Here is a 24,153-nt window from a genome sequence, read left to right as displayed (position 1 = left end):
TCCGCTATCTTGCTAGGCCGGATAGCCCCATATGCCCAGAACACCATTGGCTCATACCAAAGAGGCTTCACTCCAGGCAAATCAGCAACAGATCAGATTTTCTCTCTGCGGAAAGCGATGAAAAAAACTGTTGGAGTATGGACTTCAGTTGCACCATCTCTTCATCGATTTTAAAGCCGCCTATGATAGCATAGCCAGGGTAAAACTGTACACGGCCATGAGAGAATTCGGTATCCCGACGAAATTGATAAGACTGACTAGGCTGACCCTGACCAATGTGCAATGCCAGATAAACGTAGCCACACGGCGAAGTAGGTTTCGACCTAACTCAATTCTTGAGCGGGCACGGAGGCTATCGAGCATGTCTGTATCGATTTGGGCGTGATAGTTCGCCATATTCCCACAGTGTGCAAACATTCCAGAGGACGCAGAACACGTGTTTTTTCACTGCCCCAGATTCGAAGCCCAAAGGGCTGCATAAGAAGCTACAACCGGGGAGCACTTTACACCCGAAAATATCATGGAATGGAAAGCCAAGGGGATATGGACCAAAGTTGAAAAAGTGATTACAGCCACCGGAAAGAAGCTTAGGCAGGAGGAAGTCATCCGAAAAAGTGAACGCGAGAGGAACACGAATGTTGACATGAGCGCAGAATAAATTTTGATCCAGCCCCGCGACGTAATACCAAATGGGAGTCCCGCGCGGAGAGTGGAAGGAGAAGGAGGTGGTTTTAGTGGGTAAGAGTCCCACATAACCGTTTGGCAGGAGTCTGCGGTAGCTTTTGAAGCTTTCCATCTTCCATCCGGAAAAAGAAAAAAAAACAAAAGGAAAAAAGATAAACGTAGCAGGAACACTCTCAAGAGCATTCGACATCAACAACGGTCTACGACAAGGGAATGACCTATCAAGCGTCCTCTTTAGCCTAGCCCTGGAGAAGGGGATCCTTGATGCTGAGGTAAATGTAAGAAGTACGCTCCTCTTTAAGTCCACCCAACTACTGGCCTATGCTGACGGTATAGACTCCCTTCATCCAGATCGAGCAAGCAGCGCGAGATCTTGAGCTGCACATCAATAAAGGCAAGACAAAATATATAGTGGCAAAGTCAGCACCGAAAACCAAGTAACCAATAACATCAAACCGCACTGATCAAACGGGAAGGATAAAGATAGGAGACTACAACTACAACTTTGAGACCGTTGATAATTTCTCCTATCTATGGTCGAAAATCAGAACCGATAACAGCTACGATGATGAAATCCGCGCACGGTTGTTGCCAGCCAACAGAGCCTATTTCAGCTTACAAAAACTGTTCCGGTCGAAACGTCTCACCATAGGGTCGAAGACTATGATCTTGCCAGTCCTCATGTATTCCTCGGAGACTTGGGTTCTTAGCAAGAAAAATTGCGAACTCTTGGCCGCGTTCGAGAGAAGAATCCACCGAAGAATGATTGGCCCACTACATGAGAATGGACGATTCCATAGCCTACATAACGACGAAATCTAAGAGCGATACCATGACTGTCAGGTTGTGAATGAAATCCGGCTCAATAGGTTACGGTGGGCGCGTCACTTAATCCGTATGGATAAGGATGATCCAGCCCGGAGAGTTTATAAGGTAGAAAAAGAAGACGAAGCGGACCCTGCCTGAGATGGAGCAATGGCGTAAGTCAGGACGCCAGACAGCTTTTAGGGATATCAAATTGGTGGACCTCGGCGCAAAATCGGGATGTATGGAGTTCCTTATTAAGGCAGACCAAGACCGGATAACCGTTGTTGCACCGTTGATGATGAAAACCAAAGAGAAAAGCCCTCTTCGTACGCGGATAGGATCAGTTGCAGCCCTGAAATGAGCCTACTAACAAGATGCCTCTCTGCTTTTTTGACAGAATGTTAGTAAATTCGAAGTGCGCCTGATCTTTTCACTGCGTAATTTTTGGAGAGAAGATTGTGTTGTGTACCCGATGAAGGCTGGGGCCCCTCCAGTTATTTGAGCTATATATGGCTTGTTCAACATCCTCTTCGGCAACATGCAGTAAATTTATTCCCGAGGTAATGGTATAAATCCAATAAGCATGCTCAGCAGGCCCTCTCCAATATTTTTTGCTTCCATTGCTGAAAGCTGTATTGTCTAGATGGTCGACCGGGATTCATGGAATAATCTAAAAAAGCTCCGCTGCTGCCTCGTATATGTACATCGCACAAGTCTGGAGTGACTTTCACCATACCGTCACAATCGTCTACATACGACAGAAAGTTTCTGCTTGAGTGTGTACTGAATGGGGGGATGACATAGTTGTGGTAAATTGTCCGCTCTTTATTTTTCGCTTATATGATGGCTTGTCCAGCGCTGATTGGAGTTAACCTACCAGTTCCCTGCCTTGTTAAGTGGCATCGATGTGCCAAACGAATTTTCAATGGTGGATACGTCTAGTCACTCAAACCAGTAACGCGAAAGTGAATCTTTTGAGTATGCAGGCTGACAGGCGCAATAGCCCCGGAATATACGAGAGACGCAATCTCATCATTGAGATAGAATCCTGGAAGTTGCTGTATATGTACAGAGCTTGGGTATGCCTGGTCTACGGAAGGGACTCCTTCCCGAAAGTTTTATTCATGCGTTTTGAAATTCGTCCTGAACCTCAACGATTTTTTACTTTTTTTGTTGGTTTGTAAAAGCTGATCCTATATCACCTGAACACTTTGTAAATGTGATGGAAGAACGTCATTGACTTTACTCTCCGATGAATGCAGGTCATGATATAGTGGAAGAGAGTTATTGCCATGTTTTAGCTGATTAGGTTTCTTAACGTACAGAAGAACTTTCAGAGAGATTTAAAATAAAAATAAAATAATAAATTCAGCCTGAAGACCACATTATGATTACAAAATATTAAGCGTTGTCTTCTTGTTATATTTCAGTGGAAGTTGATGCCCAAAAAGTGTCCCTTTTGTTGATTGCCCCAAGAGCCGTTTGTACCCGTACAAGGTATAAAAAGCGTCCGTGGCGATGACATTTTTTTTAAAATACTTCCATTGTACAGATGATATCCACTTAATCCATCACCGCTTTATGGACCTTGCTTAACTATACCCGAATTAGTAATGAGTCAGTGGGAGATGAGTATCAACAAAATGGGAGTCACTGATTTGATCAGTCTTGCGTATCTTTCTATTCAGGCATGACAGACGGAAAGTAGTGTATAATTTACAGATCTAGCAGTACTTTTTTCTTCTGAGTCTGGTACCAGGCACCATAAGTTCCATAATTATAGGAAAATTCCTTACGCCTTTAGGAGCTGTAATTCATTTAATAGCCAGAGTCAAGACCTACACAAAAGAACTGTTCGTTAGGATGTTTGGTTCATTTTGCTACTATGTGCAAAAAGTGGTATTGTTTTTACCTACTGTGCTATTATTGACACTCTGAACAGACAAAGGATGGAGCCTCTGGAGAAGCTGATCTAGTATACAGTCTATGAAATTATTGTTTTGAAAATCAAATCGTCTCTATTCCCAATGAACTTTGATTTTTCTTCATTCGTATTGCTCTGCAGATTTGTTATCATCAGTTTTCTCTTGTGTCACATGTCAGTATCAACCCAGACTAAACAATCGACCAGACGCAGATCACCTGTTAGATAATTCGCTTGTTTTACATACACATGCTGTCCCGGAATCAATTTTGACCATAATCTCTACACAAGGAATATAATAAATGATTTATTGTACTGTCTGTCGGCCGTTCGTTTGGTACAGTTTTTTCAACAAAATAAAGTTAAATATTTTGCTTGAGTGTGTTTGAATATCTCTAAATATTTTTCTGAAAAAATCAAACCAGTTTTTCCCCCATTAAGGCATATCATATAACGAGTATAGTAGTAAGATGACTTGTTGTTTTTCTTTTGATTTTTGCGCTTTTTAGTTGTTTAGACCTTGAAAATCAGTTAAGATTTTTATGTCGTTTTGTTGTTGCTTTGTTAAGAAGGTCAACATCGAAACCAACATTCACGACGATATAGAGGCGATAAGATTCGTTTCGACGATGGCCAAGTATGTTTAGCGCCAAAATTGCAATTAGAAAAATATTGGTTTTAATCTTCTTAAAAGAGGCAGCAGAAACTATGTATGTTGAATGAGGAAGTGACTTGAGTGGAGTTCTACTGGAAGCACTGATAAAGCTTGCACTATCATCATTTCCTAGTATTCATAGAAGATTGGGACGAGAAAAACACCTTTGCGTCAATCGGAATGATAATGATAACATAAACTAACAAAACCATGAAACGGCAGAAAAAAATTAATAAGAAGAAATATCGAGGAATATACTACCTAAACGAACGAAGTTTGAATCCGGATATTCGAGTCTAGTTTAGAACACTTTGTTAGTAATATCAAGGACACACGTTTAAACACTAATCATTAACGAGTGTTTGGTTGTCCGAGAAAACGGCGCTTCACTAAAGATCAAATTCTTTGCACAAAACGCGGTAGCACTTCTCACATCAATCTTGAATCGGTATTCCAAGCGGTCCCGTAGTTATTGTTCGATCGCGATCTCTAGTTTTTGGCCACTTTATCTAAAAAAATCGAATGTTTTCCTTGAGCGAAAAGAAAACTCTCCTATCGTGAAAAAAAAAACCGGAAAACTTGGACGAACGTGATAATATTCTCAAAAAGCACCCACAATCACCCGCGAGTAACTTATTCTTGCGCGCACGCCTGATAGTACCAACTCAATACTAAAGTTTCTACTCGCACTGCTCACATATGCTTGCACACAAACACGATCGTCGCGATATTAACAATCTTGACTGCTTTTCAAGATCACAGGTCACGATTATCGCGCATATGATGAAACCATACAATGAACAGCTGGAAACACGCGGAAACCTTATTGAATATTTCGAATTTTTGCACCGATCGAAACTCAATTTTTTGGGAAATTTCGTCACCAAAACCGTCAATATTTAGTGCTGAAACTCCACGCAGAGTTAGCTACTCTGGAACCCAAACGCCCACACTCAACAAAATTAACAACGAACCGTGATCAGATAGCAAACATGGTCCACAAATGAAAATGAAATTTGTTTTTAAACGCGTCGACAAGATCCACAAGTACAATCCACGCTACCAGTATTAAGCGAATTGGCGCTTCCTTATCTCCGTCTTACTAAGTTTTCGCGGATTTCGTCACGGAGCGGACAATAACAAAAACCGCCACAAAAGTCGTCTTTGCAACAACCTAGTCGACCTACACGTTGTACCAAGTTAGCGGACTATCATGGAGCCGAAAACGTACTGTTCGTGGCTCGAAATTCAATACTCCAACTTGCAATCAGCCGTGGTGGAACCTCGGTTTGCTCAGCAGTGCAGAGGGTATATTTTCGAAACTACAACCGTAACTAACAAGCATTCAGATGACAAAGACGCATACAACCTGAGTGTGCCAATCTGCATTTTGAAAAAAATTAAATAAAGTATTTTCCCGCTAATTTCAAAGCCCTACATTGCTCTCGAATTGAAAAAGCTGCTCCCCGATTGTGAGTGTGTTTGTATGGGGGTTAGTCATCGTAGCCACGCGTAACTTGCTTGGAGCCAAGCGTGTATTTTTAAATAATCTCGGAGACATCGTGCATTACCCACAATATACAGACAAATTGTGTGGCGTTCGTTGGGGCCGTGGTGGAGGCAGAAAGCTTCAGTTGTTGCCACTGGATGGGGTCGTGATGCATTGGAGCACTTGACTTGAAAATTCATATCAACTTCGAGACTTTTTCACTTTATATTCATAGAATTCGTGAACTTCTATCAGAATGCAAGCATATATCTTTTCAGGTGGGTACTCGTCATAGGAGAACATATCCAAAGATGGAGCATTTGTTGGAGTTCATACCATGTCAGAAGTGGGAATAATTTCATAAATATATTTTTATTTTGTAACGAATTGCTGGCGAAATGAGCCTGGCATGATAAAGCGGTCACGCTACTCTTAATGCAGAGTACTATTAAGAATAGTCGAACCTGTAAAGTGGACTACATTCAACCCTACTACATTTTTAAGAAAATCAAGATATCGATTTATCCAAAAGAGATAATCGTTGATCATAATATTGAACAGAAGTGTAATGACATAAAGGGTTTATCGGTGGTCAAAAGACCATCCTGAAAGGCTAGAGACGACCAAGAGGGGAGACCTATCTCAAAAAACCTAGAAACATTGTGAAATTGGCCGTGAAGGTCCGCCTGCAAACATTGAAGCGCCATCGAAATGTTTTGTTAATAATTTAAACTTTGCTAATGATCGTTGGGTTTTTTCAAATTTTTCAAAATGTGTGTTATATTATTGCTACAACGGTGCCCAATTCCTTACTTTTAGGATGAACTTACGGGGGAATTTATTGGAATATTCTAAAATATGATAATGTACTATCATTAACTTTATTTGAACAGATATAGGAATGACATGTAGGCCTAGTAGTGAATGCACCATTGTGATTTTTTTTCAGATTTTTCCGTTGGATAAGTCCTGAGGACGAGACCTGTTACCCTTTTTAGGGCACACATTTTGGGCCCTCACCCCTCTGTGTTTCACCCAATATAAAAAATATCACCACTTCGAAAAGTACTAATCCACCCCTTTCATTTGATAACTCACACGGCTATACTCTGTGGAAAAAAATTTACACCCCCTTTTCACATATATGGGGAGCCCCATTTAAACTCAACATAAAATGGCCTCATTTGCTGTATGTAAAGGGATTCATAGATCACATATTCTCATCAAATTTCGTGACAATTGGTTCAGCCGTTTCCGAATAAATTGGGTGTGAGAGACAGACAGACAGTCAGAACGACAGACAGACATCGAATCGATTCTAGTAAGGTTTTTTTTTCACACAAAACCTAACAAAAAAAGACGCTTCGACCGCGCGGGTGGAGCTGTGAAACTCCGGGCTCGAGCGTCATGATTGAAAAGGAGGATCCACGATGGATCACATCCTCGATCAATGTTTCCCCTACCTCAGCTGTATTGTGAGGCGCGGCCTCTCATTTTCCCACTCTGCCTTGACATCCTCAGGCCATGATATTGGAAAATGTCCCTTTAATCAAGATGAGTTTTGCGGTTAAGGACAAGGGGGGAAGAAGAGGGTCCTCAAATTGACGAGATGATAAAATTCATGATAAAACTAATTTATTCAATAAATAATAAAAGGAAATACTCGTATCAAAAGGAAAAAAAAACTAAATGAATAAAAAAAAACAGAATCTTACCGAGAGCCCTGCGCGATCATTTGTTGTATTTTTTTTTAATAGTTTCCGGTTTAATGCGATACTAAAGCACGAATACTATCCAAAAATTTCTTTTTTTTTATTTCTGTTGGGATAATTCACTATTACGTGTTTTGCGCGCCTTCGTTTGCCACTAAGAAAAGCCAGGGACCGCGGGTGAGTTGTACAGCGCTCGTTTGCGTATGTGCGGCCGGGTAGAGATCGCAAAAATGCTGCGTGTTGCAGTCAGATTATTCAATAAAACAAATAAACTAAGCACAATAAAAACTCTGGAATTGACATACGTGTTCGGAGCAAGCGTTAGAGCGAGCGCGAGTTAGAGGTGTTTCGGAAATTAGCGATGCTGTGAAAGACAGATGCGGAGGACTTCATCGACTTCTTGAGCAGTTTTCGATTTTACGAGAATGTTGGTTATCCTCTAAAGTTCCGATTTGGGTGGAATCTTATTCCGATTGATTGCACTGCGCTATTTTTTCAACATTTTCTTTTGGACTCTCTTGATCCAGTGCTACTCTGGACACTTAACTTCCACCACGTCTGGTGTTCCTGATATAGCGATTCCAATGTCGCTGATGTCGGAGGAAGCACACATCCTAAACAACACACCATTTTCGAAGAAAGAGGGAGAGCACCCTCTGGGCGTAGAAGAATATGTTTACGAATTAAGAAATAGAACTGTCCAGCAGCCAAATCAGAGGATACTAAATACTTTTGCTTACCTAACTCATCAGCTCTCGCCTTCTGATAAAGATGTGGGCATGTATTCTTTGCCCACTTTTTATGCAAAAACACCAGCTTCTCTTATGAATGGTATTAGGTATTCCCCAATTATATAAAATAAAATTTGAATCTAAGGTATCTCGGCAATTTGCGATACACCAGCTACAAGACGTCGAAGTCCCTTCAAGACACACCATCAACTCTCCGGTTCAGCTTTCCCGTTGTCAATCGATCACCCGGTCCCGGTCCTGGTAATTTTCGTTTCCGGTCCATGGCCCTCGAACTTAACACTCCATTCCGGGCTCAGCATCAATAACGACGTACACTATTGTGTTGAAATGTGCGGCAGGTCATTCCCCACAGACACGATCAATCGCCTACCTGCACCCAATAATGTGCAATATTGCAATATGGGCTAGTTTATGAAGGTCAATGAACTGCTTGCCCGCTCAATTCTGCTTTGCACCATTGGAAAATTATAAAAAAATATAAAATTGAAATTGTTAATTGAAATTTGACTATGAAATTTAGAAAGGTATCAGTTGTTGGATTGTTTTAAAAAAACAAATAATTAAACTTAATTATTTGAAATAGCAAATATTGTATTTAAATAAAGGAAATTGTGAAATTGAGAGGGATAGTTGGAAAAACCAATAGGGTAGGGTAGACAAAATGCGAGGGTTAATATACTATTATACATTATTGAATGTATTATTTGGTCAACTTAACCCTGGAAAAGGCGAAATACCACTCCTGTCGCTAACCCGCGAACACTACAAATGGCTATGTGCGTGAATTTTTTGTGAAAAGTCACGTACGGCACCAAAGTGTTCGAAGAAGCCCCCCCTCTCATCCCAGAGCCTGACTAGCATAAAGGCGTACAAGTACGTGTCAACGGAGCACTTCGATGGAGCTTCAAAATTTGCTAGCGGACCTTCACGGTCAATTTTGCCATCTTTTTAGGTTTGTGGGATAGCTCTCTTGATCGTTTCTGGCCAGTCAAGATGATGGTTTGACCATCCATAATCTGTGTAAGTCATTACAAAGTGTTTGTGCTTATTTTATGTTAGGAACTCCGTACATCCGCTTCTCCGTCAGTACATAGCAAAAAATTCACAATACTGCTTCAAATATTTCCAAATTTCAATATATATGTACAAATTAAGTACATAAATATTATGCTCATCCTAAACAAAGAAACATTGTGCACTACTACCTACTATATATTACATACATATTTTGGTCCGTCTGGATTTGAGTAGATCTTACGAATCTGATTTTTTTCGCATTATTCCTTCTAGCGCTAAAAGTAGGCATACATATATATGTGAATAAGCTGAATCCCACTGATAATACTGTGCGTATAAATGCATTCATTGTGTCCATCTAGGCATCGTTGTTTCGACCGCTTACTATATATAATACTTCGATGTTCAGACCAAATTTCATAAGTCAGTCTCGTTAGCGCGAATTACAGGACGATACCATCAAAGACACCTCTCGCAATTTTTTCATGATCGGTGCAATCCCATATCTATCACGGATATCCTCATTTTGAATGTGATCATGGTGTCTTACGCTACTGGTCCAACGCAACACCTTCGCCTCCACTATCGTGAGGCGCTGTTCATTGTCTTTTATCGTCGAGCAACACTCGGAACCATATAGGGCGTCAGGGGATTTAAGGTGTTCGTTAATGCGTCCATCACAAAGAACTTCGATGGATAGACAGCGAGAATACTTCGAGCAGATTTCAACTGGAGAATTTGCTCATCCTCCACTTCCACAATCAATTTAGACCAGTTACACCTGTCAGCACCACTGAAGTAGAAGCAATAAAATAAATGAAATTGAGGAAAGTCACAGGACCTGATGACATCGCATCTGAGCTCTGGAAAGTGAAGAGTTGGGATCCACAACCCTGTGTCTCTATAAATTCTTTAATCGGGTTATTCAGGAAGGTAAAGCACCATCTGACTGGCAAGAAAGCAGCACAGTTTCAATATAGAAAAAGAAAGGTAGTCCAGCAGAATGTTCAAATTACCGTCCGATCCGGGTACTTCCTCGTATTCGCGACATCGTTGAAATAACCATGAATCAAACCGGATTTGTAAAGAACTGCAGAACCACCGACGCAATACACGTTGCGCGGTTACTCATGGGGAAACACCGTGAGAAGCATCGACCTCTTTACATTGCATTTCTGGATCTAGAGAAAGCGTTTGACCGTGTGCCACATGAACTCATAACTTAGTACCAGAAAAACTCGTGCGTTGTGAGTTCAATTGCTCTATCACGATCCTAAAAGTAAAATTCGAAGTGTGGCGGGTGTATTAAGACCGCTTCGTGTCTCTGTTGGTGTTCATCAAGGAAGCGCCCTTTCACCACTTCTCTTTGTTCTTATCATGGACACCGTCACACGGGACATCCAGCGTCCAGCGCCCTCTGCACTGCTTTATGCAGATGATGTTTTCCTAGCGGCTATCGGCAAAAATGATCTCGAGCAACTTGTCCAAAAATGGAATGATCGCCACATACAACACGGTCTCAGATTGAATCTGAATAGAACTGAATTTTTGAGAATTTTTTAGGCACAATCACTGTCAGCCGCAGTGACCTGCCCAGAAATGAGTGATTTAAATATCTCGAATTAATGCTGTCAGCCAAAGCCAAATTGCTCCACGGGTTAGGGTAACCTAGATGAAGTGGCGTTCCACAACTGGTATTCTATGTAATCGACTTATCAAAGAACGTCTCAAATTTACAATTTACCGCAGTGTCTGCCACCCTGTTGCCCTCTATGGTTCTGAATGTTGACCGACTATAAAATACGATGAACGGTTTCTCGCGGTAATGGAGACGAAGATGTTGCGTTGGACTAGTGGCGTGACACCTTTAGATCACGTACGAAATGAGGATATCCGCGATCGATATGGGGTTGCACTGATCGTGAAAAAACTGTCAGAGAGGCATCTTCGATGGTATAGTCACGTAATTCGCACCAGCGGGAATACACTTGCCAAGATTGGTTTAAAAAGTCGATGATAAGCGACCAAAAGGCTGGCCGAAACAACGGTGGCTTGATACGCTGGATGAGGATTTAACAGCGTCGAGATTGCAGCCGGTGAGCAGCTTAATTTACACCTACATTGTACGGAGTATTTGAGGCAGAAGAAATTTATAATTCAAGTACCTTTGTTTGTTAATTTTACTAATAACATTAATAATGTGTCTTTCGAATGCCCACAATTGAATGCATCAATGAAGAGTGATTTATGCCTGATATAGTTTTTTCAGAAGATACTATTTTTAGTTTTGTCTTCACAATACAACTTTAAAATTTGACCCTGGTAAAATATAAGATTGATTTTTAAATTAAAGGCCAGGCACAATTATTTTATTAAATTATTTTCCAATTTGATTAGTGATTATTTTCCTTTGATTCAAATATTTTTTGTTTACACACTGAACATTTCAACTGTGACTATTTACGAGCCAGTGCAGTATTTTTAAAAAAGCTCAGCCACGAACACAAAAATATCTTTGCATCGACAAAGATACAATTTTATTAGTACTAGTGGATATCTCTCTCTGCACACAAATACATCCACATTGAATTGAATAGAAATATTGAAAGTAAAAGCCATTTGCGCACTTTAAAATGTACAAGTGTGAGCTGGCCAAGCGTGGAGAGCTGATATGAATTTATTGAATTTCCCCATTGACTCCAAGTTATGATTACGTATTTTCACGTAATTCCAATCTATAGGTTTCCCCGCCACTCAAGCCGTGTCCAGTTGGAGCCAATTCTTGGAAATCCATTCATGCAATCAGACTTTCTGATATGGTGCAAGTAATGAGGTGGAGATAAAGTTACAGTAAAACCAATGCAGAAAAGTATATAAGATCTTCAGTAAAAATAAATATTTTTATTGCCTTGTTAGCAACCAGATATGCAAAGTGGTTGAGTGAACAGCGAATGAATGAAGTTTTTATTCTTGGAATAAAAGTGAAGTCGGTAGAATTCAGTTGAAATAATTTCACCATTCTTAAGGTTTTTTGTTTATAGAATAATTGACCCATGATTTAGTTCTAATAAATGTTTGTGCATTTATTATTCCTTTAAATACTAGTTCCCTTAAAAATTGTGAAATTCTTTCCGCTGAATTCTACCGACTTCACTTTGCTTTCCTTGAAACACAAATGAAATTATCTAAAAAAATTTTAAATTTCCGAGAAAATCTCTTAATTTGAAGTTTGTTACTAACTATTTAATGAAATAAATTCAAGCGGGTTTGGAAAACTAATAAGGTTTTTTTACAGAAAACCTTAAAACTAACTAGCTCCCCTCCTAGAATATAAGATACGAGTAACTTTCAATGCTCGACATTTCATGGGAGTATATCTAATCAGGCAGTTGTTTTTGTCACGGAGACAATTAATAATTGTGATAAAGTAACGACACATGTAGGAGTACAACCATAACCTGTGCCACCTCGGTATCTATTGCCTTGCTCTGTCACAAGTAGAAACAATAGCCTATTAGCGGCTTTGGCCACTATTTGTCTTGGATTTGTTTACGGAAATAATAAATCATGAAAGCGTTTTTGTTGTTGTAATTGATATATGTATGCATGTTGTCTCGGGATTTGGTGAAAAACTAAATTTAGCCGGTAGTTTCTTATGTAATCTTAATGGTAATAGATAAATTTTGTTTGAACTTTAGACTATACTCGTAGTATGTGAATGATAATTAACTAAGCGGATTTATTTTTAATACATGTAATGCAACTGGTTAAAATTAATTTTTTTTGTATGTTAAATTCTGGGATTGCCTTTAAAAGTTACCTAGGGCACATCACATTGTATTTTACGGTTCCCTTTCAAATTCCTTCCCCACCTTTGGAGGTAACCATGGGGTATTGCAACGTTGGCGCTTTGTTGCAGGGCTTACTGGTTCCCTATTACAAATGGGAGTAAAATCGGGAGCATTATTGTTATATTGTTAATGTGACCCCAGATACAAGAAGAGAGTACCCAACACGGTTGAATGTCGCTCAATAACATTAGAGCCCCTCTTTGCCCTTGAACGTTTTGACTGTTATACCATCGAGCACTAGGTACGGAAGATCGTTGCGAATGCAAGAACGGCACAGAGTGCTTACAAATATGGATGCGTTTCTCTCAGTTTGATTTCTGCCAAAAATTGATGTTTGAGCAGATCGGCGAACAGCGCTAGCGATCCTACACCTACCAAGCCAAACACGCAATGCACATCTTTGCATTTACGATGGTGTGTTGAAGTTCGCCAAGTGTCTGGACGCGCCAGATCGCCTACAAGCGTTAGCAAACCTACACAAACCAAGCCAATCCACACGTTTGCCTGCGCCTGTTTGTTAAGGTTTGGTCAACCTGTGGATGCGCTTTGAAGAATAGCTTATACAGTGGCTACCAAGCAGGCTGCCTACAAAAATGAAGTATCTCGACAACCTTCATCGATTATAAATCAGCCGTTGCCTCTGTATCATAATCGTGGTTGCTACAAGTGTTACACTTGTGTACAATCGACCTGAATGTCATATCTTCTCCTGAGAACAATGATAAAGAATTGGAGAATGAAAACATCGATGTCCTTCCAAACATCAGAGGAGATACCAGTCCGGCGTGGAATCTTTCAAGGCGATTCTCTAAACTCGTTGTGGTTATGTTGGGCTTTGAATCCGTTATCCCATCTTTTGCATGAAAGCAAATATGGGTTCCAGGTTAAACATGACATATTTTCTTTAGGCCGGATTTTTTCTTCACGGCTCTGGATTGAATACATACGTGTCAGATAAAGCTAATAAATCACTGTGAATATGCTAACTGAAAGTTTGCTGCCCTATCCTGAAACCCTGACCCTTAATTTTTGGGATTTTGGCTAAATTAAATAAGTAGCTTTGATTTGCATTACATTGATGAGGAAAGGTTTTTACTTATGAATCTCCTGTATAAAAAATAACAATACAAAAATAAAAGAGGTTTGCTATAAAAGAAAAATACAAACGAAATTATGCAACAAGACTTGTTTGCACTGATGAAGGGAACAAGTGGTTCCCGAAATATCGGTATTTGCAAGAATAAATACCCACACCAACGAAAAAGAAACAACAAGTTTTTATTATTTCAATTACATACAAAAGATTCGTCTCTCGGCGCATTGCTAGAATTTGTATGGTGAAAGAAAAGCATTGCACATGTCCAACATTCTTCAATCGCTTCCACGTGAAGAATTCAGTGCATCCTTTTGATGCTATTGATGTTATGTATATGACAGCCGGGATGGGGAAATATACACAATAACCCACGTATACGCAATGACATTCCAAGCTGATTTGCTCCACCTGCATATAACCTTTTTTCTCCAACCTAACATTATGGTTCTATCTTTTTTTCGGCCCACTTGCACCAACTTACAATTTGTAGTGTTTGGGCCAAATGTCGCATTAGTTTGAATTTCAATGCACGCTACGTGATATGGGGCAACACAAAAAAATGACACCAAAAGCCGGGTACTTGCAGATCTCATTTGCTAAATAGAGTCTCTGGTGATTAAGACAGTAACAGCGACCCCTAACCAAACCTGATATTCAATTCAGTTATCAACAAATTTATTTATGAAGCCTGGCCGACTAGGGGCAAACCTGTAAAATATTAAGCCACGCGTACAGAAGGTCACGTTTCATACTGATGATTACTCTACAACACCAGAGGAGGGTGAGGTCTGCAGGGGTCAAATCTTTCTACTAGCAAAATCCATTTATTACGTCGTCCTTTCAAAATTCCATTTCTGCTTTTTGACTAAGCAAATCCATAAATCTTCGCCAAAAAGCATCTCCTGAAGTGATGGAAACAAACGCTACCGCTGCAGCGGGCTCTTCTATATATACCCCAGCCATTTTCATTTGGTAATTTGATGGATCTAGTTTCTAAACGCGCCCCTGGAGTTATCAAAGAGCATACATTATATTTAGAAGTAAGCACTCTTGCAGCTGCTAGAGTCTTTAAATTCCTTGTGGACCATCTATCAGATTTGCCAAAAACCAAAGAAGCTCAACATATTGGCTACAAATCCCTCGGGTCCACGCTACACAGACGTAACTTTCCGTGGTAAATTCTGGGAGACACAGTAGCAAACGCAACAGCAGTGACGAACTTAACTACCAAAAGAAGAAAATATTATTTGGTAATTGAGGGAGTCCCAAGTCCGATACCCTCTTGATAGAGGATCGGATCAGTTGGGAAGCAACTTATATCCGTGGTTGTGTTTCAAGGACCGCTTTGCATCTTGGGTGCTTGTCCGAGACTGGGGGGTCTGTGAACCACAACTACCGTGGAAGTATGTTGCTTCGCAACTAGTCGAGTCCACCATCAAGTAGGTGGCGGATTTAGGATTCCCTCAATTCCCAAACAAAATTTAGTTTAGTCTCGCTCGGCTTTGGACCTGAATTTTTATTCGGCGGTTTTGTCTTGAATATAATTCATGCAGATATCATGTTTTTGGATTTATATAAGAGAGCGAATACCACCTTGTAGCCACTTCGGTCACGTTGCTCGCAGGGCAGAGGGCAGCGTCTAATGAGTTGCCTATGCCCTGGTCGAAACCGCAAGTCTAATTATGTAGAGAAGTCTAATTAGGGGCCCTTCGTCGATAAGGAGACAGGAGTTTGGGGTGAATTTCTAAAATGTGGTAGTATGGGATTATTATATTTTGAAACCTAGATATGTGCAGGTGCCATCCAATTTTTCCAGATTTTTTAGTTTGATAGTTGCTGAGAATGGGTACTTAAAATAAGGGACCACTTTCTACCATCCGCATTCCTCCAACAACTAATGTCAAAGCAAAGACCTGTTTCAACAAATAGTAAGGTTTCATTTTCCACCAAAATCTTAAAAAAGATAACTGTCAGCTGCACAGCCTTCCAACTCCGCACACTTCGCCAACATTGTTCGCACTGCAAACGGGGTCAGTAAACTAAAGTTTATCAGCAGACCAGCCTTTGAAAGTATCTGATTTAACCTAAGATCTTTGTCATGTCTTTTAGAATGTCTTCCATCTAATAAAATCTGATCCAAACAAAAATGGGGTACGAACATTCCTCAAAACTATTTTCGATTCCAGTCGCGATCTAAGGAGGTAGCCTACACTGGGTGTTTTTTATTAAATATGTAATACAAGCGGAGCAGACTTTTCCGAAATTTGCCGAATCTTGACCGATAGTCTGGTTGTATAGAAAAGTATTCTCTTCCAGTAGTCCTCCAGTATCTAGGTGTAGGCTAACGTAATCGTTCAAAATTTCAGCTCTGGTTCTCAATTAAAATAAGACCCATGTGAATTTTAAGGAGGTATCCGACGATAGTGCAACTTATCTTGGTTACTCTTCGGTTTGCTATTCATCGACAGTGATCGGGTAGTTTTCCTTTCTTTTACTCCGGGAATATGTCCGCGGTTTCAAATAGTTGTTGGTTCAAATATTCATCACGTTGCGCATTCCATACGCAAATACTGGACATAAGGCAAATATTTTTGAATTAGCGAGCTGTCGAAGAACATTTTCGAAGGAGCTGCGGTCGGTGCAATTTGACTTGCATGGTTACCAATCGCCAAGTTTTACAGTGTGATTCTACCCTCGGCAATTTTCATAATGAGATTACATCTTCAAGGTTAACTAACACGTTCATTACACCCGGCGTGGAGCAACAGCTCCTCCAATGGAACACTATAAAGGGCGGTAAAGGGCGCTGATGGCGTCCTATTTTTCTTACGTTTGAGTGGTGGATTTAAGCCTCCTTCTTTGAATCTAGTGACTGGTAATAGTCTGATAAGGAGTACTTTATTGTAATACCAGTTCAACTTCACGTGTATGAAGCAGTTGGGCACTGCAACCCACTGATATAAGGAACACATAAAAAGGAGGGAGCCTTTCACTTGATGAAGTATAATAAAATCCATGAATGGTAATTAAACTATAATAGTTCTAAAGAACGCATCACCAATCAAAGACCATACTGAAACAGGGCGTAAAAATTTAGACTCCCGCTTTATGTACCAGTAATTGATAACGGAAAGCTCAATGGTCTGCTTTGCTTCCATATTAATGGAGTTAATCATTTATGTAGCCTTCTTGTAATGGTTATTACCGAAAAGGACTAATGAAACCCTTAGGAGTTGCGCGGAGATTATTCAACAGAAATGTATCATCACCAATGAGGCTATATTTCTGTCTATCTAGCAACAATTATCAGATCGTTTCAGACGACTGTGGCTATGTAAACAAGAAGCACGAAAACAAGAATAACAAAAACGTTAATAAATTGAAATGGCGAGATTAACAGTTTAAGGGGCATGGCATTGAGAAAGAGCCTAAACACTTTCGAAGTGCCTGCAAAAAGGCCCCGGACGCTTAGGCTGTTCAACTTTGACTACGATTGCCATTTTCTCTAAATAAATAATTCAAATTTTATGCGAAATCTGGATTGGATTTTTTCAGGAGTCTAGATTTGTCTTACATGTGCCTATATTTTCCGTTAGTGAACGAATTGGGTTATGGATTAGAAGAGTACATGAGAACTGAACATAAACAAAACTGAAGAAGCACTTGAGACGGCACACGTGCTTCTTGACAACAAAAGGTTTAGCAGACGATATCTTGCCTACATGAAGATGTGAAACTGGGACCTACTTCCTAAAAACACTTTTTTTCCTCCACGTCTTGTAGACCTAATCTATTATAAAAAAAAAACCTGTCTAATTTTCGCATTAAAGCCTTCATCCATATCAAGTTGATTCCGGCGTCTGGTTATATTATATTTTCAGTGGAATATTTCCATTCAAAGCGATCATGAGTATGGACAGGCAATCTTTCAAATCGATAATGGTCAGATACTTTTTCTGCTAGTGTTCAAGCTATTCAAGCTTGGAAGTTGTCTGCGGGTATAGTGACCACGCCAACTTTTTTGAGGGAATACCCAATTAGTCATCAAAACTTTGACCAGAGGTTAGTCTAGCATATCTTATGTAGTTGGCATTGGATCTATCGAGAGAAGCTCGTGGCTTCTTGCTGGGCGAATGGAAGACAATACAAAACCGTTGAATGATCTTTCATGAAATTTTACGTTAGAGAGGGTTAATAATTTGAGCTGAGACCAAATTGGCGAGGCGTGAGTGCGTGTTAAAAAGAGTGAACTTTGATGATTTGCACATTTGGAGCAGATCATTCTTAGCACAGCTATCTTTTCGTTGTTGGTACGTAATAAGATAAATTTAGCAACATACACATGAGTGATTACTGAACCTGTCCCCAAGCTTTGCGGTTCTTCATTGTTTCCCCTCAAACTTGCATTTTCTCTAGAATTAGCGTTCATTGCTTCGACTATTGTTTACAAAATTAATTAATTCATTAAAATTTAAAAATATAGAAATTATTTGTATGTTTGATCCTGAAAGGCCGCTAGTTGAGGCACAGGTCGTCACTCAAATTAGTTCTCGGTTTTATGGTTTACATGCCGCCAAAAGTCTTGTACCGGATAATCCATCAAGGACTGTTCATAAGGCAATGTTGTATAAAATTTATATCCGAGGCATTGAGACACAAAAAAACCACTGCTGAATGGTGAAACTCCCATATTAAGCGCCATACATTTCAACGTACAGATGACGTTTCTAGATTGAAATTGTCCAACCTCTTACCTTAGGGTATCGTGCGTTTTGAGTTACTAGATATTGGTGAATTGATCTCCAGGTGGATTGTCTGCGGAGACCAAAGGCATCATCGACTCGAATACGCAATATCCACTCAATATGCAAATATACTTCCACAGTCAAACAGTGCGTCGACGAATTCTATGTTGGTGGCTACATTGAACTATGGGCGATCAACCTTTACAATGTGTACTACCAGATTTCAACCTGAACCCCAGCAAAATGTGAAAAAAATCTTTTGTCTCAAGATCAATATACACAAACCAATTTTTTAATAGACTGACTAGGCTGACCCTGACCAATGTGCGAGGCCAAATAAAAGCAGCAGGATCGTTCTCAAGACCATTCTACATCAACAACGGTCTACGACAGGGGGATGCCCTATCATGCGTTGGCTTTAACCTGGCCCTGGAGTGATCCATGATGCTGAGGTAAATGCAAGAGGTACGATCCTCTTCAAGTCCACCCAACTACTGGCCTATGCTGACGATATCGATATCATGGGAAGAACCACCCGAGACGTACAAACTGCCTTCATCCAGATCGAGCAGGCGATTTGCGCGAGATCTTGGGCTGCACATCAATGAAGTGAAGACAAAATATATAGTGGCAACGTCAGCACCGAAAACCAACCAACTAACAACGTCCAACCGTACTGATCAAACGGGAAGAATAAAGATAGAAGACTACAACTAGAACGTTGAGACCGTTCAAAATTTTTCCTATCTATGGTCGAAAATCACAACCGATAACAGCGGTGACGATGAAATCCGCGAACGGTTGTTGGCTGCCACCAGAGCCTATTTCAGCTTACAAAAACTGTTTTGTTCGAAACGTATCACCATAGGGCCAAAGCTCTTACTGTACAAGATAATGATCTTGCCAGACCTCATGTATTCCTCGGAAACTTGGGTTCTTAGCAAGAAGAATTGCGAACTCTTGGTCGCGTTCGAGAGGAGAATCCTCCGAAGAATTTTTGGCCCACTACATGAGGATGGACGGTTCCGTAGCTTACATAACGACGAAATCTATGAGCAATACCACGACCGTCTGGTTTCAACAGGTTTCGGTGGGCGGGTCTTTTAATCCGTATGGATGAAGATGATCTCACCCGCAAAGTCTATAAGGGCGATATCTATGGTAGAAAAAGAAGACGATGCAGACCCTGCCTGAGATAAAGCGATGGCGTAGGTCAGGACGCCAGATAGCTTTTGGGGATATCGAATTGCTGGACCTCGGCGCAAAACCAGGATGTCTGCAGTTCCTTATTAAGGCAAGCCTAGACCGGATACCGGTTGCTGCGCCTTTGATGATGGTGATGATTTTTTTAATATGGTTCTACCACAATTTTTGATGTTCGGGAATATCTTCTTCCATCTTCCAAACGTTTTCAAAAAATATGTTATCGCTGAGGATATTGGGACCAAGCTTAACAGGAGCCAAAGGAATGCGTGTGGAGCACCAATGGAGTTTGCCTCCTTGCAATGGAATTTGAGCGGCAGATTTCTTCGAAGTGTATAACATATCTAAGTTTTTCAATCTTCCCGGGTATATCAGCATCTTCCAGAGGTAGTGGTGATATGGGGAGGTTGGTCGGCAATTAAGATGTGATCCGATTCTGAAGCGAAGTTAATTTAATTGCTTTAAAAGTTCGCTCCAAATTTTTCTCTTCTGGGGGAATGAGTGAGCCAACTAGCTGACAAGGGATCCGTACTTGACTCTTTTTTGCTAGGCGCATTTTAGAGTCCCTGTATACTTGTATTTAAAGCATTTATTTGCCTTTACTGTAACATACTCGGTATCTTTTAAGCCAACGAATTGGTTGACTTGGAAGCAATTTGACTAACGTTTTAAAGTATCGGTAAATATTTAATCAGTTTAAATACCAGGCACTAGTTCTAGTTCAAATCTTGATCTGATGATGATGGTTACCATTTGTATACCCCAAAATTTTAAATAAAGGAAAATGCCACTCCTTTTGATCAGTTAAACTCTATTATTTTACCCGATCCAAATTTTCTTCGTAAGAGATGCAAAAGGCAAGTTAAAGCTCATTCTTCACCTATAAATTTTATTTCAATGCTGTCCTGCCCTCCGAAAATGAAATCTATGTAATTATTCAAGCTGGTGATGTGACTCAGGATTTGTGCTATATACAGCAGGATCTAGTAAATGTGTAGCGCCAAATACGGCCCACTATGTTTAAATCGCAAATGAGGTACCTAAATTCTAAGGTGCAGCTGGTGAACTTGTGGTATGTAATTAATGTTGCGTTACACCACCGCCACGTCAACTCACTGCACACCTATTTTCTACAGAAAGTAAGCAAGTCCCACGCAGACTGCGACTAAGGTTAACAACCTGTAATATGCGAAATTCCTTTTCTTTCGAAAACGGATACCTGCCTTGGGAGATGGGCTGATATTTCGGGTACGACCTTTTGTTTCATCAAGAGCTTATTTTGAAATTTCTGAACGCTTTCCGACGACGGTAACGAAGAACCTCTGAATACACACTTGCTTTAACTTTGGCAAGAATTTCAGGAGAAGCGAATGAAATTTACGGCGGTTACGTATACCGCATCATGAAAGAAGATGCAGGTAGTTGATTCCGATGATTCTATGATGGGCAGTGTCAGTCGACTCCTTATCCACGACGACGAGCTCCTTAAGAGGTGGATGGAAGACTTCACCATGCTTTTCAACTCTATAGCCACTGATGAAGTTTCACCTCTTGTAGATGGAATGGGTAGTCACCGTAACATCCGAATACCAACTACGCCTTCAAATAGATCTGAAATTATCTCGCAGTAATGCGGCTGGGCGTGATGGTCGGCCTCTCCGGCTAACCTTTTGTTAGCTGCTATCCCTATCATGTTACCGCTGTAGCCTGGCTCGACAATATACCAATCGTAGATTCGTCTGATTCCTATCACCATCTAGCCTATTTCGCTACTGCCGGCCGGTTTCAGCCGGCTAATTGGTCGTTTATCATCGACTTCGATGTTCAGACCAATCTTGGCAAGTGAATCCTCGTTAGCGCAAATTACGTGCCAACACTATCGCAGACGCGTTTTTCGCAAATTTTCCACAATGAGTGTAACTCTATTTCGATCGCGGATAACCTCATTCCGGGTGTGATCAATTTGAATTATACACCACTACCGCGATACACTGTTCATTTTACTTTATAGAAGGCTAACTCTGAGAAACATAGAGGCCGACAGGGCGGTCGACACTGCAGTAAATTGTAGATTTGAGACTTTCATTGATATGTCGATCACCACTTCATATAGGACGCGCTAATGCAGTTCTCCTGGCTGACAGCATTAACCCGAGATATCTAAATCGCTCAGTTCTGGGCAGCTCACTGCCACTGACAGTGCTAATGCTTGCTTCTTAAGCTGACGTTGTAGGATCAGTATTTCATCAGTCTGCCATAAGTCAGTCCACTAAAAATGGACTGATGAAATGATCGATGGACGTGTTTAGTATGAACAAGACGACGTCTAGATAGCTTAGTGGTAAGAGCACACGGCTCTCGTGCGGAAGGTCGCGGTTAAAAGCTAATTGTTAACAGTGGGATTTGTACCGTGATTTGACGACGAATACAGTCGACTCAGCCGTGAATGAGTACCTGAGTCAAATCAGGATAATAATCTCAGGTGAGCGTAATCGTGATCACATTGCCTCCTATAGGGTAATATAATCCTGTAGTGTACCGTTACGGTCTTGAATGAAGTGCTCTAACACACATCAAGGCCCTGATTCAGTTGGATTGTTGCGACAACGATCATTATTAATATTAACACGACAAAAAGTCACTTTTCTTGCATATATTAAAAAACCCGAACCATTCGAGAATCATGTTTCGATTAATAACACAATGGCAACTGCAATACACTCAACTTATCATTAGTCCAGCCAGTCTGACATATTATATTTAAAAATTTTAATTTCATTAGTCATTGCCATAAAAGTACCCTAGATGATTAGTTCGCCATAATTTTGTCTTGCTGACTGATGCCACACTGATGAAATAATGATCGTCTAAATTCAGCTATAGGATTTGGGCGACAACAATTCTGTTTCAAATTATATCTGAGACCGCGTTGCATGAAGCGATCATTCCTTTTTTGGACAAATTGCTCGATATGCTTTGCTATGAGACGTTAGGAAACCATCATCTGCAGGAGGGATGGGACTTTGCATGTCCCGCATGGCAGTGGCCTTAACAAGAACAAAGAGGAGTGGTGAGAGGGCACTTTCTTGATGAACACCGGTAGAGGCCCGAACTTTTTTACTTTTACTTTTTTGGTCTAGTAGAGCAATTGGACCCAGCGCACGAGTTCTTCTGGTACTAGGTGTTGCCGCTGAGCATGCCAGATCAGTCCATGTGGCACACTGTCAAAGACTTTCTCTAGATCCAAAAGAGGGCGATGTTTCTCACGGTGTTTCTCCATGAGTAACTGCGCAGCTTGTATTGCGTCAGTAATTCTACAGTTCTTGAAAAACGCGGCTTGATTCACGGTTATTTGAACGATTTCGCGAATATGGTTGGCAAGAATGGATTCAAAAATCTTAATGGTATGGGATAGTAACCGGATCGGACTACCTTTCTTTTTGTGTCAAACGAAACCTTATTAAAATCGATTTACTCTCTGTCTGTCTGTCCCATGCAATTTCCTCAAAAAACGGTTGTACTGATTGACATCAAGTCTGGTGGGAAGGTGGGAGCTGTGAAGGCTCACACATAAGTGAGTTACATCGTTCTTTGTAAACCTAAGGGGGGTCTTATTTTTTCACCAAATGTAGTCATATGGGGAATCGAATGAAAAGCCTCCATTAGTCCTTTTCGATTCTGGTCTTAAGTCTGACATTCAATGCATAAGAGGGAGAGCGGGTGTTGGAAAAAGGTAATTTCTTTCACAAACCCGTTCTCAGAAGCTACCCGAACGAAAATTCTGAAAAATTCACGAAGCTGCCATTGTATGTTGCCTAGGCACCGAAATAGCGAAAGTTGCGTAGGCCACTTTGTGAATCGTGTTTTTAACTTGGTTACACGATTCCCCAACATTTATGATGGTTGGTAATCATGTAAGAGTGTGTGGGTTATCAAAATAGAGAAGTTTGTAGCCATTTTACTGCATCCACGTTCTACGTCGCAGCTTTTGGTACCAGACCATAGGGTTTCTTGTAAAGCGCAATTATAAATGCGCGTCTTCCGAAGCGCTCTTGGGAGTTCCTTGGGGTTTCCAGTGAGGTTGCCAATATTTAACGTACAGGCTGTTTTGATCGGGCTAATGTGTAAAGAACCCCTGCCCTTTTCTTGACATAACCGAGGTCTGTCTTGATGCGTCGATTTCGATGAACATCCTAGCATTTCCCCGCGGCTTAGGAT

At 40.6% G+C, this 24,153-nt stretch overlaps 1 protein-coding gene across 6 annotated transcripts in view; it reads right to left on the bottom strand.

Annotated features, from left to right (window-relative positions):
• The window catches only part of LOC119661291 (embryonic polarity protein dorsal-like), a 240,952-nt gene that overhangs the window by 175,238 nt on the left and 41,561 nt on the right, over positions 1 to 24,153 (bottom strand). For 2 of the 6 annotated variants that reach the window (XM_038070572.1, XM_038070573.1), the window contains exon 1: positions 4,332 to 5,424. The exons of 3 other annotated variants lie outside the window; for them this stretch is intronic. The gene's annotated coding sequence lies outside the window, so the exon portion shown is untranslated. Of the gene's footprint in view, positions 1 to 4,331; positions 5,426 to 24,153 lie in introns of those variants that run through there. One more of the 6 variants, XM_038070569.1, reaches the window with a different exon arrangement.

The sequence above is a fragment of the Hermetia illucens genome, chromosome 1, assembly GCF_905115235.1.
Source record: "Hermetia illucens chromosome 1, iHerIll2.2.curated.20191125, whole genome shotgun sequence".
Lineage (NCBI taxonomy): Eukaryota > Metazoa > Arthropoda > Insecta > Diptera > Stratiomyidae > Hermetia > Hermetia illucens.
Note: the sequence above shows the minus strand (reverse complement) of the source record. Positions and strands in the feature narration are given on the sequence as shown.